Source organism: Tachypleus tridentatus, chromosome 6, assembly GCF_004210375.1.
Source record: "Tachypleus tridentatus isolate NWPU-2018 chromosome 6, ASM421037v1, whole genome shotgun sequence".
Taxonomy (NCBI): domain Eukaryota; kingdom Metazoa; phylum Arthropoda; class Merostomata; order Xiphosura; family Limulidae; genus Tachypleus; species Tachypleus tridentatus.
The window spans coordinates 17,936,433-17,952,338 of record NC_134830.1 but is presented as its reverse complement, the minus strand read 5'-3'; the positions used below and the strand labels follow the sequence as shown (position 1 = coordinate 17,952,338).

At 35.2% G+C, this 15,906-nt stretch overlaps 1 protein-coding gene and 1 long non-coding RNA gene across 5 annotated transcripts in view; one reads left to right on the top strand and one right to left on the bottom strand.

Moving 5' to 3' along the window:
* The window catches only part of PCB (Pyruvate carboxylase), a 119,273-nt gene that overhangs the window by 34,051 nt on the left and 69,316 nt on the right, over positions 1 to 15,906 (top strand). The window contains exon 2 of one of the 3 annotated variants that reach the window (XM_076503535.1): positions 657 to 758. The gene's annotated coding sequence lies outside the window, so the exon portion shown is untranslated. Of the gene's footprint in view, positions 1 to 656; positions 759 to 12,976; positions 13,271 to 15,906 lie in introns of those variants that run through there. The other 2 variants (XM_076503536.1, XM_076503537.1) reach the window with 2 other exon arrangements.
* On the bottom strand, positions 3,674 to 13,526 carry LOC143252022 (uncharacterized). Of its 2 annotated transcripts, none has more exons than XR_013028789.1 (2): positions 13,376 to 13,526; positions 3,674 to 3,999 (listed from the first exon to the last, which is right to left on the bottom strand). It is a non-coding gene; the product is annotated as an uncharacterized LOC143252022 (long non-coding RNA). The 2 variants fall into 2 exon arrangements; XR_013028788.1 differs by lacking the exon at positions 13,376 to 13,526 and adding an exon at positions 12,058 to 12,558.

The following is a 15,906-nucleotide window of genomic DNA, read 5'->3' as shown; positions in this document are numbered from 1 at the left end:
CTTCCTTGCTTTTTTGTTTAAAGACGAATTTGATCATGATACCGACTAAAGTTATAAAGGTTGAGAGTCCAAAGTTTATTTACTTATTTTGTAAATAACTAAAATATATATATCTTGCGACCAATGCTGTTTTAAATAAAACCGAAATGTAACGTTATAAACTTAAATTTACCCTCGGTCACTTAGCTATGAGACAGTGGTGTAATGGGTACAATGACATGTTTAGCAAACAGTTTTGTTCGGTTTGGTCAATGGACCAGATTGACTATCTGGTCAATCCATTGTTTAACTTTGCACTTAACAATAAACAGAAAAACGAAAGATTCAAGTGTGCTCAGTAAATTCCCGAGTCCCGACGTACAGACGCCTGATCAAATGCGTCCTACGTGTAGAAGTCATATTTGTATTAGTGTTTAATTTGTATATTAAAATATTCATAAACTTAGAAGATGGAATATAAATCATTTTTCTGATAAAAATTTAAATATCCTATTCCTTAATAACTAAGCCCATTTAAAAATAAAATCACTAAAGTTAAGTGAAAGTATATGATTTGGAGAACATAAGTCAGCTGATGAAATGTAGTAGTAACTGTGCTCTCTGCTGATTGGATAATAAGAACACACCTTCAGTTGCTATCGCTTTTTTTTCCGCAGAGACTATGAAAATTGTCGTGTCCTTGTGTTGAGCTTAGGGTCTTTTGCAAGGTTATCGAAACGCTGGTAGTGTAGCTTGCCGAAAAATCTAACGGATATCAGGTATGTTACAGTTGAAATATTACCAACACTGAGAATTTATTTCATTGTAACTTCACCGTCCAAACTATTATATATAGATAATATAATGCTAAGTGGGTATTATTTAAGTGTAACTTGCATTATTTTTTTTTATGTGTTCATAAGTTGGGCCACTGTAGTTTATAGAAATTGACTACATATCGTCATAATTCACTTTTTCTATGTCAGTAATATCAATTTTACAGTTGTTTCCTGTAATTAATATGCAGAACATTTTATAAACGTTCAGTACTGAAAGCGTCAAATTAAAGTTTTATAATTAATGATCTAATCCTTATAACAACGGGACAGAGACATTTTCGAAATTTCGGTTTCTGTTAATTACTAATTTAAATATGTTAATAAAAGCTACATGTGTATGTATAACTTTTCTCACAAACTCCTTCTTTCCTTAGACAAAATAAAATATAATAAAATACCGTGGTAAATAATGCTGGTAATGGCAGAAAAATGAATACTTTAGCTGTAGTGTGAGTAATACTTATAGTAGCATAATTAACTAACAAGCAAGCTTAACCTATTTTCTGCTATGTGCGTAAAAATACAAAACGAAGCTTGTCACTTATTTCGAGGTTTCCCTTCTTGAGACAGAAGTAAGGTAATTAACTTTCATGCCCAAAGTAAGTGTAAGGCCTGTTGTATACTTGTAAGTTGAACATTATCTATGTAAAAACGGCTGGTATGGGTAGAGAAGGCATTATGTAGAGGAGCGAACAAACCTTCTTCAGTCATCGTTAGGTTCTCGTCATCACGGATTAAGTTGAATATCGCTTTTAAACTACTTGCAGGTGAGATTCGAGCATTAACTGTATATGTTACCAATCGATATAGATGCTTAATATTTCTACCTATCACATACAAATAATTAAATATTTATATCAATATCTTTAAAACCAATGACATCATTTACCGAACAGTAGTAATCATTAAACATAACTAGTTTTTAGTCATTCTAAGTTTGCCATATTCCTGTAGCTGGAAACAGGAGATGGTTGACAGCAGTTCCGCTTCCACCCATCTTACATGCTTACGTTTAATTTTGTTTTGATAACGTCTCTTGGTTTTTATTTTAGGACTACAACAGGAGGAGAAAGACTGTAAAATGAAGTTTATACGCAAAACAACTATGGCACCACGCTGTAGGGGAGTCTGTAATAGAAGCCATTACGTGAAGGATAAGAATTGTGTGACCTCTAACGTCAGAGTAAATAACTACATTCGAGGAACAATTTCTTTGTTACAATGGCACTGTTAAGTGTTAATGTTTTCTCTCCTTCTCCCTATTTATCAAACTTAGCAGGATTCTGTGAGATTTTGCGAAAAATCTTAAAAGAGGGGTATTACTGAGGATATAACTCGGGAAATATGGTAACATCGTGTATCTCAGAACGGTTAAGAAAGATGACCTAGGAAGGCCGAAACGTTGTTCTCTCCTTATCAATAAAAGTGTTAATACCCATACCAGCCGTTCTGAGATACATTTTTATTTCAAGTAGGCTTCTCGTCATCAAAAATGCTAACATCTTATTATTCGCACGAACAACACCCAAATTAGTAGCATCACATGCATACAAATTCTGACGTACTAGCCGTTGCAAACGTTTATTAGACCATTATGCAACACATCCGGAAAGTTTCCAACCAGTTCAGGTTACTAAGAGTAAAATCTGTCATATGTAAATTTTCATTTATTTACATACCTGGGTAAGCCATCGTCAGAGAGAGAGAGAGAGAAGTATATTTCAACAATTATGAGAACGACATCAAGGACAGCCGGACACGACTCGTATATTCAGAGACGGAAGTCTGCCAAAACTGTTAACCAATTGTAAATAGCATTCTCCTGCACGCGCGTACACTACCGCACTACTAAAATCGTAAAATATATTATGTCTCACAAACACAATCTCAAAAATATTAATGTTACGTCTCAATCTTATGGCAATATAATTCCCAAATTTCGTCACGCATACACAACCTCATTAAACAGAATTGCACAATTCGGCAAAGAAACACAATTTACTAGATTTTCATTTTATAACAGTTATTGCTGTAAGTAATTAATAAGTTTCCAGCAATGTCAAATAATGCTTTAAATGACGAGGTGCGTTATAGTTTATGTACTATATTAAATACTGCTTGTAGACAGTATTAAAAGCATCTTGGGGAGAAAAAGGGGGTGTTCGTACTTACACCAGAAGTTTTGACGCCCGAACCGTAGATGTCGGTTTTAACGACAAATCTGTAGGGAAGGCAGAAGCGCTATCAACAGTTGTGAAAACCTGCATCAGTCTAAGTATTGTGTGAAGGTTTTGTACTTATGTTCTGTTGTTAAAATGTACCGTTATTTCGATGCATTTTGCACGTGCTATTTAATTCATTAAGCACAAATCTGCACAGAGCAATGTGTATCGAAACCCGTGACAACAACAGTTTCTTTTTCAAATATGATAATTTGCTGAGGTGTGGTTTTAAATACACAGGATGCGCCCTTATTTGTCGAACTATTTATAAAGTCTTTTTCTTTATGCGACATGGGGAAAGCTTATGTTTACTAGTAATTCAGAACTGTAACTAGATTTTTAACGTTCGTATTAGATAAATAACCTATGAAGTTGAGGGCACAAATGAATTGCTCGTAATCTCGTATGTGTGCGTACAAAAGTTCATTTCCTTAGCATATAGTACTTACTAACCATGAGGTTTAACTGTGGCTTTTTATTCCCATTTTAACTTGAATGATCGATTTGTTTTACGTATTTGTTGCTCACCTTTTGCTACGTAAAGTAGCAGTATAGTGGCGAACCACGACAACTGGATTATTCTGATAATTTTTATGTGAAATTGTGAAAAGGTCTTCAAACCAAATACTAAAGTTTTGTTTTGTTTTTTCATAAAGAACGTTGTATAATTTCCCATAAACAATTTAAAATACAAGTTCTATTACTATGTTTTGGCATTTTATATGAAACTTCAATAAATTGTAGTAAGTAACACATCGCAATAAATCATAGAATAAATAACACTTGAGCTTAGTACGTTAAAGATATGCTACTGTGAAGTATCCCAGTTTCTTTTCACCTTGACACTTCCTGTTGTTGATGTTTTCGAACGAAGTTCGAGGTGTGCGTCAGTTTCAAGAGACCTTATATGTCGATCATGACGTCACAAGGAAGCTTGTTCTTGCGACATGTTGGTTTGGCTGAAATTATGAAATATAAAAGTTATTTAGTGAAATATGAAGCACGCGCAAGCCACTTACTGACCACATAAACACATCCAAGTAGGCTAATTTCGTAACTTTAATATCAGTGTTTGCTTTATACATTATCAGATGTTAAGGTTCTGAGTAACTGAATGGAAGATTATTTTATTTCATATAGGAGTATATGTGTGTGTGTTCAGAAGGCTTCTTAAACAAGCCACAGAAAACTTGGCCCATAAGCTTTTTGTTGTGGATATTTTTTTACTTCATTCATATTAATGAAGAAAATGTTATTTTTTATACAGCCTGTGTGTGTGTTTCTTATAGCAAAGCCACATCGGGCTATCTGTTGAGCCCACTGAGGAGAATCAAACCTCTGATTTTAGCGTTGTAAATCCGTAGACTTACCGCTGTACTAGCGTGGGGCATTATACAGCCTAATTATAGAATTATGACAATAAAAAAAAAAAAAAACCTGATAAGAAAATGCTATAATTACTAATTTTGTTTATTATACTCTAGTTAAAAAAAGTATATTTTTGTTTGTATCCGACCAAAACTACTATTTATCCCATTCGTGCGTGGTTTTAGTCAAACGAAGTAACTCGTTGCTATATACTCAATGTTGTCTTTTGCAATTCTAATATCTTCATTCATGTAGTGTTAGTATTTAGTTGAATATCGAAATATGATGAATAACTGGTTGAAAGTTCATATTTATTAATACATTTAAGGTTATAAAGTGCTATTTTGCTGGGCGTGATAAATAATACGATCTCGGCTTACACTATGTTTCAGCTATAGACACACGAAATAGAAACAAAAACAGCAGTAAATCTGTTCATATATATTGCCAAATAAATTCCTGATGACTTTAAAAGAGACGTTTAGTAATGTGTTACTATCAACAGACATATAATGACAAATGTAACTGATATTTATGTATAATACAATCAATATGAACATGTGTGAAGCTAGAAGCTGAGAAACCACCCACAAAAACAAGGACTGTGCAAAACTAAATGTATCGCAGTTTGCTTATCACTTGAAACTTAATTATCTGTACTAGTTTACAATAAGTATATGCATGTAGGATTTTAGGGTATCGCAGAAGAATTTGAAAACATTGATTTAACCGTTGATGTTAGAAGATAAAACTGTTATGACGCGGTATTACAGAGTGTTTTCTATACCTTGAGGAGGATGTTGTGTTTTAAACCTGTTTAGAGTTAGTCCTGTGTCTTTTAGACGCCCATTGCTTTGCTTTTACAGAGAAACAGGATCAACTGTACTTCTACTTGCACCAAATAATTTCATTTAGGGGGCGTTGTCAGCCTGAGGGACTGAGTTAAGCTGGACAAACATTGAGGGCAACATTCTAGATCTGTTGGCATACATTGTAGTATTTAGTGTGAACCCAGTTTAACAGAAAGTATTTTTAGTTTGGAGAAGCTAAGGCATATTTTGGGATAGCTTCAGTTCAAACAAGACCCACCCAGTTCCGCCACTGCTATTTCCCTACCTATCATCCACCAAAAGAATCAAACCAGTAAATACTGGAGACTTCTGAAGATTTATCCTGAAACATTTTTAAGGCTAAATGTCTGTAAATTATATTAAATATAATTTGTAGTTCGTTGGATGCTATTACATAATTAATACAACGGCGCAAAATACAACAAGTTCTTTGATTTTGTGATAGAATGTTTTATTGGTATTGAAACTGTGTAGCAAAAATCCCAAGGTTATAAGTTTCACACAAATCGAAGGGCTCAAACATTATTGAAGTTTGTTCGACTTGAAGATGGAAGTAATTAGATTCATTTATTTATTCATTACTATTTTTTACTTCTGACCTATATGGATAGTTCACTTTTGATCAGGAGTTTAATACTTATATTTCTATGTTTTATTAGGTTGAGGAATAATTCGTGAGCGTTTTTAAATAATTTCATTGAAGCATTACATGCAAGACTATACAATACTTCAATGCATGAACACATTACACCCAAAACATTTATTATGATACTTTATTTCATGTAATACCTAGGTATATAGTATGCATTGTTTTAAACGAAATTGCCAGAAATTAAATGCGAAAAGCAGATGGTGTCGAAAATGCTCGATTTTGTCCACTTGACATTCCATTTAATGAGCTGAAAATGAAAGCAAAAATTAAAGACATATGAAAATCAAACACACCATCTATTAGAGCAAAAAATTATCAACCAAATGACATGAAATATTTTGCGAAAGCGTTTCATTTATGAATATATTTTTTTAACTTGAAAAAACGCTCACGAATTATTCCTCAACCCAATATATGCAGAGTCAATTTAAATAACATTGCTTTTTTGTTCATGTGTAACATTACGTAAATTGTAATGTGAAAATAAACAGTATATTGAGCGTTAAACTGTTAACTTTTACTTTTTTTAAGTAAGGATATATATTTAGTAATGTAAGTATGGGTGGGTTAGTCTAAGGATTTTTACAGTAGGTGTCTGACTTGTAAACGATAAATTCGACAATTATCTTAAAGAACGCACTCCATTTGTTTTTAAAATAATATCTGTATTCGAAATAAGTTAAGTGTATGAACAAAAACTATTTACATTATGGAAATTATAATTGTATCTTAAATACTGTACAATTCTCCTCTTTATATTAAAAGCTCATTAAGTTAAATTCAACTGCTTTAAAATTCAAATGACAAGCTGAACTGTTTTGTTTTTTTTTTCTATTTATACGGCAACATTGTCCGTGTATAATTCACTTGCGCTATCGTGTGAGTTACCGCAGTTGTCTTCCAATAATCATCTGTTTTTCATACTTCCAATGATTGTTTGTCTTGTGTCAAAGTCCACACAGGCGTATTCAATTAGTTTAGAACACCCTTTGGTGGGGCAAATTATTTTCTTTATCTCTTTTAAAATTATTAATTTCACTCTGGCATATCAACGGTTAGGCTTTTCACACACACGACGATTAACATTACGTTTTCTGACTTTTCTCTGGACGAACTTCTTTTCGGGCGACTTTACTTTGTTTCTGCCCGTCTAGTCACAGTTCCTCTCGAGGTGGATTCCTATACGTGGTGAACGGACCTCTCAGAAAAGGTTCTGTACTATAAGTTTACCTTCTGAGATCTAAACATCCACCTACGAATTTGCCGTGCATAGCAACCCGTGAAGTGAGGGGGGGAGAGGATCCTGGTAATTGAGGGGTCCAACTCCAACACATCACTTTGGCTTTGAATTCGTGTAGAAGAGCGGTCTTGGGGCGGCCCCCAGGGTCATTTGGCTAGTCCACTTTACCAAGTGTCAACCGAGTACCATTGTTGGACTTCTAAATGGGTGTTGTGGGCATTGTGTCAGATGCTGATGTTCGGGTATAGTGCTCGTGAAACCCTGGAGTTGCTGCAGTGTCCGTGTTTGGCATTCTAGTGCGTCCCCTCGTAGGGATCCATGGTGGAGGGGTCACTGGGCACTCAAATGTAGCGTCTTTATTATGAAATACTCCAATTTATGAAAAAAAATTAGGAAAACGACCACGCATGGACGGCTCTGCTGTACAGTCAATATCACAGATTTTGTACCTCGATTTCTAATTATCCATTCCTTATCTGAGAAATCCTCAGGGTAGATGTCTCCCTTTTTTTATTCAAAAGGGATTGGAAGGGCTTGCTGGCTTTCCTAAGTCAGTGAAGAAGGTGAGATCTGGAGACATTTTGGTGGAAACATCTTCACCTTGAAATCAAAGGCCATTGGGGATATACCCATTGAGGTTACTACCCATACAACCTTGAATTCTTCTAGAAGGGTTATAGTTAGAGGATTTAAAGAACATTCCTGAGTCGGATATCTTCGCTGGTTTCTCCTACCAAGGCGTTTCTGTGATGTACCAAAACTCTACTTGCAACGATGGAAGTGTGGTACCTACTAATCTGTTGATATTGGCATTTACATCACCATGTCCTCAAGCCGCAGTCAGAGCAGGTTATTTGAACTGTAAGGTACAGCCACACATTCCCAACCTTCTCAGATGTTCCAGCGTCAACAGTTCAGTCACTCAAAACATCATATTGTGGCTCTTTAACATGCTCATTGTGGTAGCAAAGACCACGACGCACACAAGTGCAAACTAGAACCACACTGTTAACTGTAGTGGTTCACCCCCACTTACTCTATTTATTGTCCTAAATGGGTGGAGGAGAAAGAGGTCCAATGCATGAAGACTATAAATATCTCCTACCCAGAGGATCAGAAATTGTTGTCCCAAACTCCATCTTGGACATGTACTGCTGTACTCCATTCCACTATCACAGTGGGAATGCAGATAGACCTCTCTGTGCCTCCAACAGAGTCGTTTACAAAACATCTAAAGAACCTTTTGCCCTCCATGATTAAAAGAGTTGACTTCCATCTCTATCCCTGCCACTCCTTTCAGTGATTGCCTGGTTTCACTTCCTTTGGCTTTGGGTATTTCCTCAGGTCAATCCTCCTCTGCAGCCCCAAGAAGTAGAACGACCATTCGTTCATACCCTCAGTCACTGAAATCTTTGTCCACAGACAGAGACCAGCTTACTCTACAATAGGGCAGTATACATAGGTCGTTAGACCTTTTCCCAATAAAGAAAAAAAAACAGTCGAAAACAGAAGGGCTCCCTGCTATGTTCTCCTTCACGTAAATAAAAATGGTCACCCTGATCCAGTGGAACTGTCAGTTTTGTTGTTGGTTTTTCTAAATATTGATGGCATTAAGGATTTGATATATTTTTACCATCCCATGTAGGTCTCCTTACAGGAAACGTTTCTGTAACCTGCCAATACAATCACACTTTGGTAGTTTTCTTTGTACAAAAGTGATAGATTGTGTGATGAATGAGTGCATGGTGGGGTGGCACTGCTAGTTGATCAGCATGTTTCAACTCTGTCTTTGTCACTTGATATACCTTTTGGAGGCTGTAGCCATTACTTCCTTGGGTTGTACCATCACTATTTGTTCTCTCTGCCTGGCTCCTGAAGAGACTTATGATTAGCCAGACACTTGATGCGCTCATTGAGCATTTACTACTTCCCTTTTTAATCCTGGAGGATTTTAATGGGTATAATTCCTTCTGGGATGGTGCTGATATTGATGGCTCGTTCCATAGAGCATATGTGCTTTGATAACAACATATTGCTCTTCAGTACTAGTTCTTATACTTATTTTCGTGCTCCAAGTCAGTTTTTCACTGCTGTCGATTATTCTATCTGCTCCCCTTCACTATTCTCCCACCTTTCATGGAGGGTTGACAATAATCCACGAGGCAGTCGTAATTTTCCAAAAATTTGAGAAAGACTGATTGTGGTCCATGTCACCCGACCCGCGTGCCCCAGTGGAAGCTGGATTACGCAAACTGGCCCTCTTTCACTGCTCTCGTAGAACTTGATCCTGCAATTGTCTGTAAGCCATCAATAGATGACTGTGTGGCAGCAGTAACTGACTGTATTATACAGGCAGCTGCTCAATGTATTCCTAAGACTTTGACAAGTTTTCCACGATATCTTCGTCTGTGGTGGAATCCTGCCTACCACATGGCATGGAAGGGTCAAAAAACGGGCCTGGGATACTTTTCATAGGTATCCCACACTCTCGCACCACATCGCTGTTCGGCAGGCCTGTGCATGTGCTCGATGGTTAAGACATCAAAGCCAGAAGGAATCTTGGATTAAGCTCACAACCAGTATATCTTCTGCCACCAGTTCCAAAGTCACGTGGGACAAAATTTGAATGGTCAGTGGGCAATATAATTGTCCCCTCTCGATCATGCTCTCTGATGGCCAGGAAGTAGCTGATACCTGGAACATCGCTCTTTTTCTCTTCTACCTTCTGGGGAGCGGATCAATATTCTAATGATAAACAATCTATTGTGCCCTTATTAAATCACAATTTTCACCATCAGGGACCTTGGTTCTGCACAGAGGCCTTCCTCACTTCTCCAGTCCAGAGTTTGTACGCTGAGTTTCACGAACCTCCTCTATATTTTCGCCGTTTGCAACTGTTTTACTGTATGCTTCAAACTTCAATCCTAACGAGAGCATCCCACCTGGGGTTGTGTTTTCCTTCCTCAGTGAGCCATGCTTGTTTATAATAGACGGTCTGCCATTGTTCGTTTTGGCCTTTGTATCCAGGTGTATTTGGATGAATTGGATAACATAGTTGTATCCACTAATCAGCCCATCCTTCCATGGCTAATTACCATTCCGAAGTGTGACCTTCCTTTGAGTCATTTGTAAACGACTCTGCTGGACGCACAGAGAGTATCTGTACAGAATCATCTGTACAGCTTGTGTTCACTGTCGAATTGTATGCCATATCTCTTGTCCTGGATTACATACAAGCTATGCAGTACACGAACTGTACTAGTTATACTGACTCACTTAGCTCTCTGTTGCCCTGCAATATTTTAAAGCAAATGTTGTATCAATCTTTTAAATGAATTTGCGAGACTACACGTTACTTGCAGACAATGTGAGAAGTATTGATTATCTAGGCTATATGCTTGCTTTGTTTTCAGAAATATTAATCTAGTATAGCTGTAGTTTGTGGTTGTCCAAACGTATTTTCTGTATCAAACATTACTTGTATTTTCAACTATAAGTTTACTTATAAAATACATAAGTTACCAGAAATTGCTTATCTTAGACTTTAGGGTCTCATTCTCAACGAGAAAAAAAAAAAAAAAAACTGCTTCGAGTGTGAAATGCTTATGTCGTTGGGTTATCTTGTATGTGTATGCACAAAGTTTTTATAAAATGTGAAAATAGTGCTGTATATTTAAAGCGATTAAAATAGGTAAGTGACCTGCTTAGACAGTGTTTGACTTGAGATTAGATACTTAGAATATTGAACGAATTTAATGTGTTGAGCACTTCAATGACTGCAAAGCTTATATCTACATGAGTTAAACCTATTATACAGCACGACAAACCAACCAAATGCATTGCAGTACAAAAGGTAGAAAGTAGCAAAGTGATCAACCTATGTACTAAGAGACACGAGATATAGCGAAGCCTTCAAAACCTGGGTATCTGGGGACAAGTGTTTAAACACAGCTGAGTGACGATAACGGTGCTTACTCCATGTGCATATAAACGAATAATTGAAGAACAATCCACATGCAAAATACACGCAAACACTGCTGTCTGATGGGGAGCTCTGAAAGATAAATTCATGCCCGAGATACATACATATAGGCGAAATTTGTTAGTGTGTGGTATTTTCGGCCAATAGATTTACGAAAAATAAGGCCACTAAGTCGAGGTTCAAGGAGATATGTGGGAGTATGTGCCTCCTTGAACTCTGACTGTTGCACAGAAAGAAACAGAGTGCAGAAAAATGCACAGTGGAAACAAATATTTGCACAGTCCAAACATTATCTTTCCTAATTTTAAAATTTAATAATTAAATAGCTGAGGAAATACACCACTATACTGTAGTCCAACTCGAACAGTTTCTATGGTAATGTTTTGTTGTTTTTCTCATTTCAGTCAGTAGTGTTACCTGTAAAATGGCAACTGCTTAGGAAAAGACTTAATGTATTGTTTGGCTTGCAGAGACCTTGTTGGTGACTGCGGCGCAGCGTAACTACAGACGTCGGTACATGAAAGAAGTGTGGGGTTTAAGGATATGGTGTGTCACACACCTATGCATAACAAACATCACTGAGATAAAAATCAAGATAACCATCGCCATTAGAACTGTGTACACTGCAGTGAAAGTGGATTGAAATCGAATATTGACTAGACGTACACATATAGGAGTCTACCAGCGTAACAATAAGATACTGTTGGAGATGGGCCACAATTTGTTAAACTGCATGGTTATATAGGATATGTTTTGAACCATCCTGTATTATACATAAAAGCAAAACGGAGAGGTATGGAAGTTTATTAAGACATTAGTCGTGGTAATAGTACATATTACCACTAGGCAGAAAATTTCTGTTGAAAGTAAAAGCTATTTGTGATTTAAATTCACACCTATGTACAAACATGCAAGTTTACTTACAACAAAGCCATATCGAGCTATCAGCAGTGTCCACTGAGGGGGATCGAACACCTGTTTTTAAACTGTAAATCCGAAGACTTGGCACTATTCTGCTACGGGATATGTGAAAGTAACAGCAGCTTGTAGGAAACCGTTCCAGGCTCCATGTTTCCGAGGATATGTTGATATGCAAAGGGCATCTCAACACAAATATATATTCAACTCTTCAAAGCCAAGAAAAAAACGTGCCTTTCACAACTTCAAGAATTATCTTTCTGAACGAGAACACACGCACAGTACAGATAGTGGAATCAGGCATATTATACGTTGGAGAAAGGAAAAATAAGAGTGAAAAGTCTCGTTGTGAGTTATGTAAAATACAATGTTAAACCTCTGTATCATAACATTTAGGTTGTATTATCTCTCTTTTTCAAATATCAACACATACTTTCATTCTAGTTGATATTTATGGCCGCACAATATTCTCTATTCTTTATACTCTCACTATCTGAAGGACACCATCTCGTCTCTGTCATCAAATGTCTTCAGCATTGGAATATATACCGTATAAAACAATATGGAGTGACAGGGGATTGGCCAGCACCACAAAGGGAAGGGTGGAGTTTAAAAAGAAAGAAAAAGACCAACAACAATTTAAATGATTTATCTCAGCTGAAAATGAAACTTGTGAAACGATAATATTGAAAATTTAAAAAGATAGAGCTTAGCTTATACTGTAGCAATAAGAGACTTAGCTGTAAACAATGTTTTAGAATGTTGGGGTAGTGAGCACCGCTACAACCCTGGAATTATAATGCACAAAAATTACTTTAAACGATAAATCCGTACTCTCGTCGACATTGTGACGTGAATATTTTGTTAATATATCAGCCTGTCATGACTGTTACATCGTAGATGTTCATCTTTCTAAACACAAACAACTGTCTGTGAATAACTGAGGTTATTTTGTGGAAGAAGTGTTTTTCTGATAAGCTAAAAAATATTTTAAATACATTTTGGAAAATTTCAGGTTTCTACTCTTAAGAAACTGTTTAATTATTGGTGCTGATATTTCTCAAAATCTGAATTTGAATGGCTTGTTTTAACTGCGTCAGTACTGATTATGTGCACCAGCTGTCAGTGTTTGTGTTGGTTTATAGCCGTAAACACTAAGCGGTGAAGACAGGCGTCGTTCGCGTGCCCTTCAAAACATCTGTGGAAAGGTTAGGTGTCAGTATATAAACATTTTTTGTAAATAAACACTAACTCGCATAAACAGTAAGATGGCTTTGCACTTTACATTTAACAATGTGTTAAATTAATGAAAATAGTAACTTACGGTTAATAGAAAAGGCCTTACACATGGTATTAACTGCAGTTACGAATTATAATTTCATGGTTGTTACTTTTTTAAATTTACTACTACTGTTACAATTACTAATACTAGGGGTACTGGTGAAGTACCTAGGCTGTTGTGCGTACAAGTACAGAGTACTGTGTTCGTGTAGAGCAAGGTTAATTTAAGGTCGCTAATCACAAGAGTTTTAAAAATTTGCTTTAAAATGTTACCTTGTGGTATCTAATTCGATAATTTCACCAGAGTAATAGTTACGCATATGCCCCTGTTTAAATGATAGTAATTCAATAAATAGATATCTCAAAATAATAGTAGCTGTATTTCACACATGGTAACAACCATAAAACTAGAATTGTACACGATAAAACTTAGTAGAATGGACAGAAACTGACTTTTATGTAAACACAAGTCCTCTACACTTGTCTTCTCAACAAGAAGTTGCTGTCCATTTTGCAAAGTATTCATTATGAATATTTTGCCCAAACAATCTATCAAAGAATAGAATTGTACACGTTGATAGAAAAAGAGTATATTGAAGGTAATCTTATCTTTCTGAGAGGCCTTTCAAATTTGGTGATTGATCAAAAATATAGAAAATACTTTTATCACTGAGAAATGTAATCGAATATAGACTTATGATATAAAAATTTAATTTTGTTTGTCTTTGTTGATAATAGTGGGTGGTATGAAAAAATAAGAGTATTTTGTCTTCATGTGTAATTCAGATTATGAAGAGCAAGCAGTATGTGGCTAATAGTGTGAGTTTTTAAACCTGATGTGTGTGTGTGTGTGTGTGTATGTATATATGTATATATTGTCTTCATTAAATTAATGTTTTTATTACAGTTGAAAATGATACACAGAGAATGTATTTTTGAAAAAAAGAAAAGAAAAAAGCTGGCCTGTGTTAAATGTAACATTAAGTATATACCAGCTCTTAAAACTGTGTAATGTAAGGTAAACATTGCTCTAACATTCTTGTCCTTCATTTGATAAAACACACTATACACAGTTTGGGTGAAAGAATGAATAATAGGAAAAAACAAAACAACCTTTTTCCAGTACATTTCTCCAATATAAGTTATTACTTTTGTTTAATACATACTTTATTTGGATAGTGCATGGTGTATATTCTTACAGTATTTGCTTTTGGGTATTGTTTATTTAACAAAAACAAACAAACCATTTACTTGTGCTATATATAAGTATCTGTGAAATGATACAGCATCATATAATGAGTACTAGAAGTGAAATACCACAGGATGCATGTTAACTACAAACCTGATGTATACTCCTCCAAATGAATGTTTTAAAATGAATTTAAACCAACAACAAAACTATACCACCAAGTAAAGAAGTTGGTTTGTTCACAGATATTGGGAAAAGTAGCTTTTCCTCATAGGAAGCATAGATTTTTTTTTTATTTCCAAAGCTTGTATTTGAATGTAATATTAAATACCTTATTTCATAAATCTTAATACTGTCATCCTTGAAACCTAAATAATTTCACCCTGTTATATAGAGTATACCTTTTTAATTACTTGTATGTAAGTAATTTTTTTACATTTCTTTGTTTCTGTTTATAGTTAAACATACCCATGTTGATTAAATGTTACAAGGTAATAAATATGTTTATTTACAGCATATTTCTTCTTAAGCCTTTAGCAAGCATGTACTTGTTTCTGTATACATGTCTAACAATGTAATATTTTTAAACAGATGGCAAAAAAATTGTAGAAAATGACTTTGGGGATAGCTTATTGTATAGGAACTATTGTTTGAAGTATGTATTCAGAGGACTTTAAGTTTCCACACTATGGCTTGACATGAGTTTAATAAAAGTGAACTATTTCCATCATTGTCTTTTGGCTTTCTTGATTTGAACTTGTTCTTGTATCTTCTCTTTTTCTTTAATTCTGCTTCTCCTGTCTCATCTTTTATAGTTTCTGCTCTTGATCCCAAGTAGCCAAACATATCATGCAGAATAGAAATATTGTAAGTTTTGGTAATGTAAACAATGTCAGCCTCTCTTGTGAATGAAGGTTTTTATTTCCTAGTTTATCTCTTTTTTACTGTCTGTGTTCACTTTATTTTTTTTGCTTAACAAATGTAAACCTCTATTTTACAGATACTCCTGACTTTTCTGTTTGATATTGGTCTCCTGATGCCACTGTTTCACTGCTATAATGATTTTTCAACAGACAGTTGATCTTAAACTTCATTATATCTCCCTTTTTCTGTACTCTTTTCAAGACATCAATTTTCTGAATAACAAAAGACCAAACTAATCTCATTATTCCATATCTTGGTAGTCTTGCACAGCAATTTTATGCAAAAGTTAATTTACTTATAAATATGCCCAACAGTTTAGCATGTTTTGCCAACATATTTAGTCTTTATCAATAATCACATTTTAATTTTCTGAAGAAATAAAAAAATTTTGTTGGTTAAACACTTTATTTCCAGTACATCATCTTATATCATTTTTAATTTAATACAAAATATTAATTTTT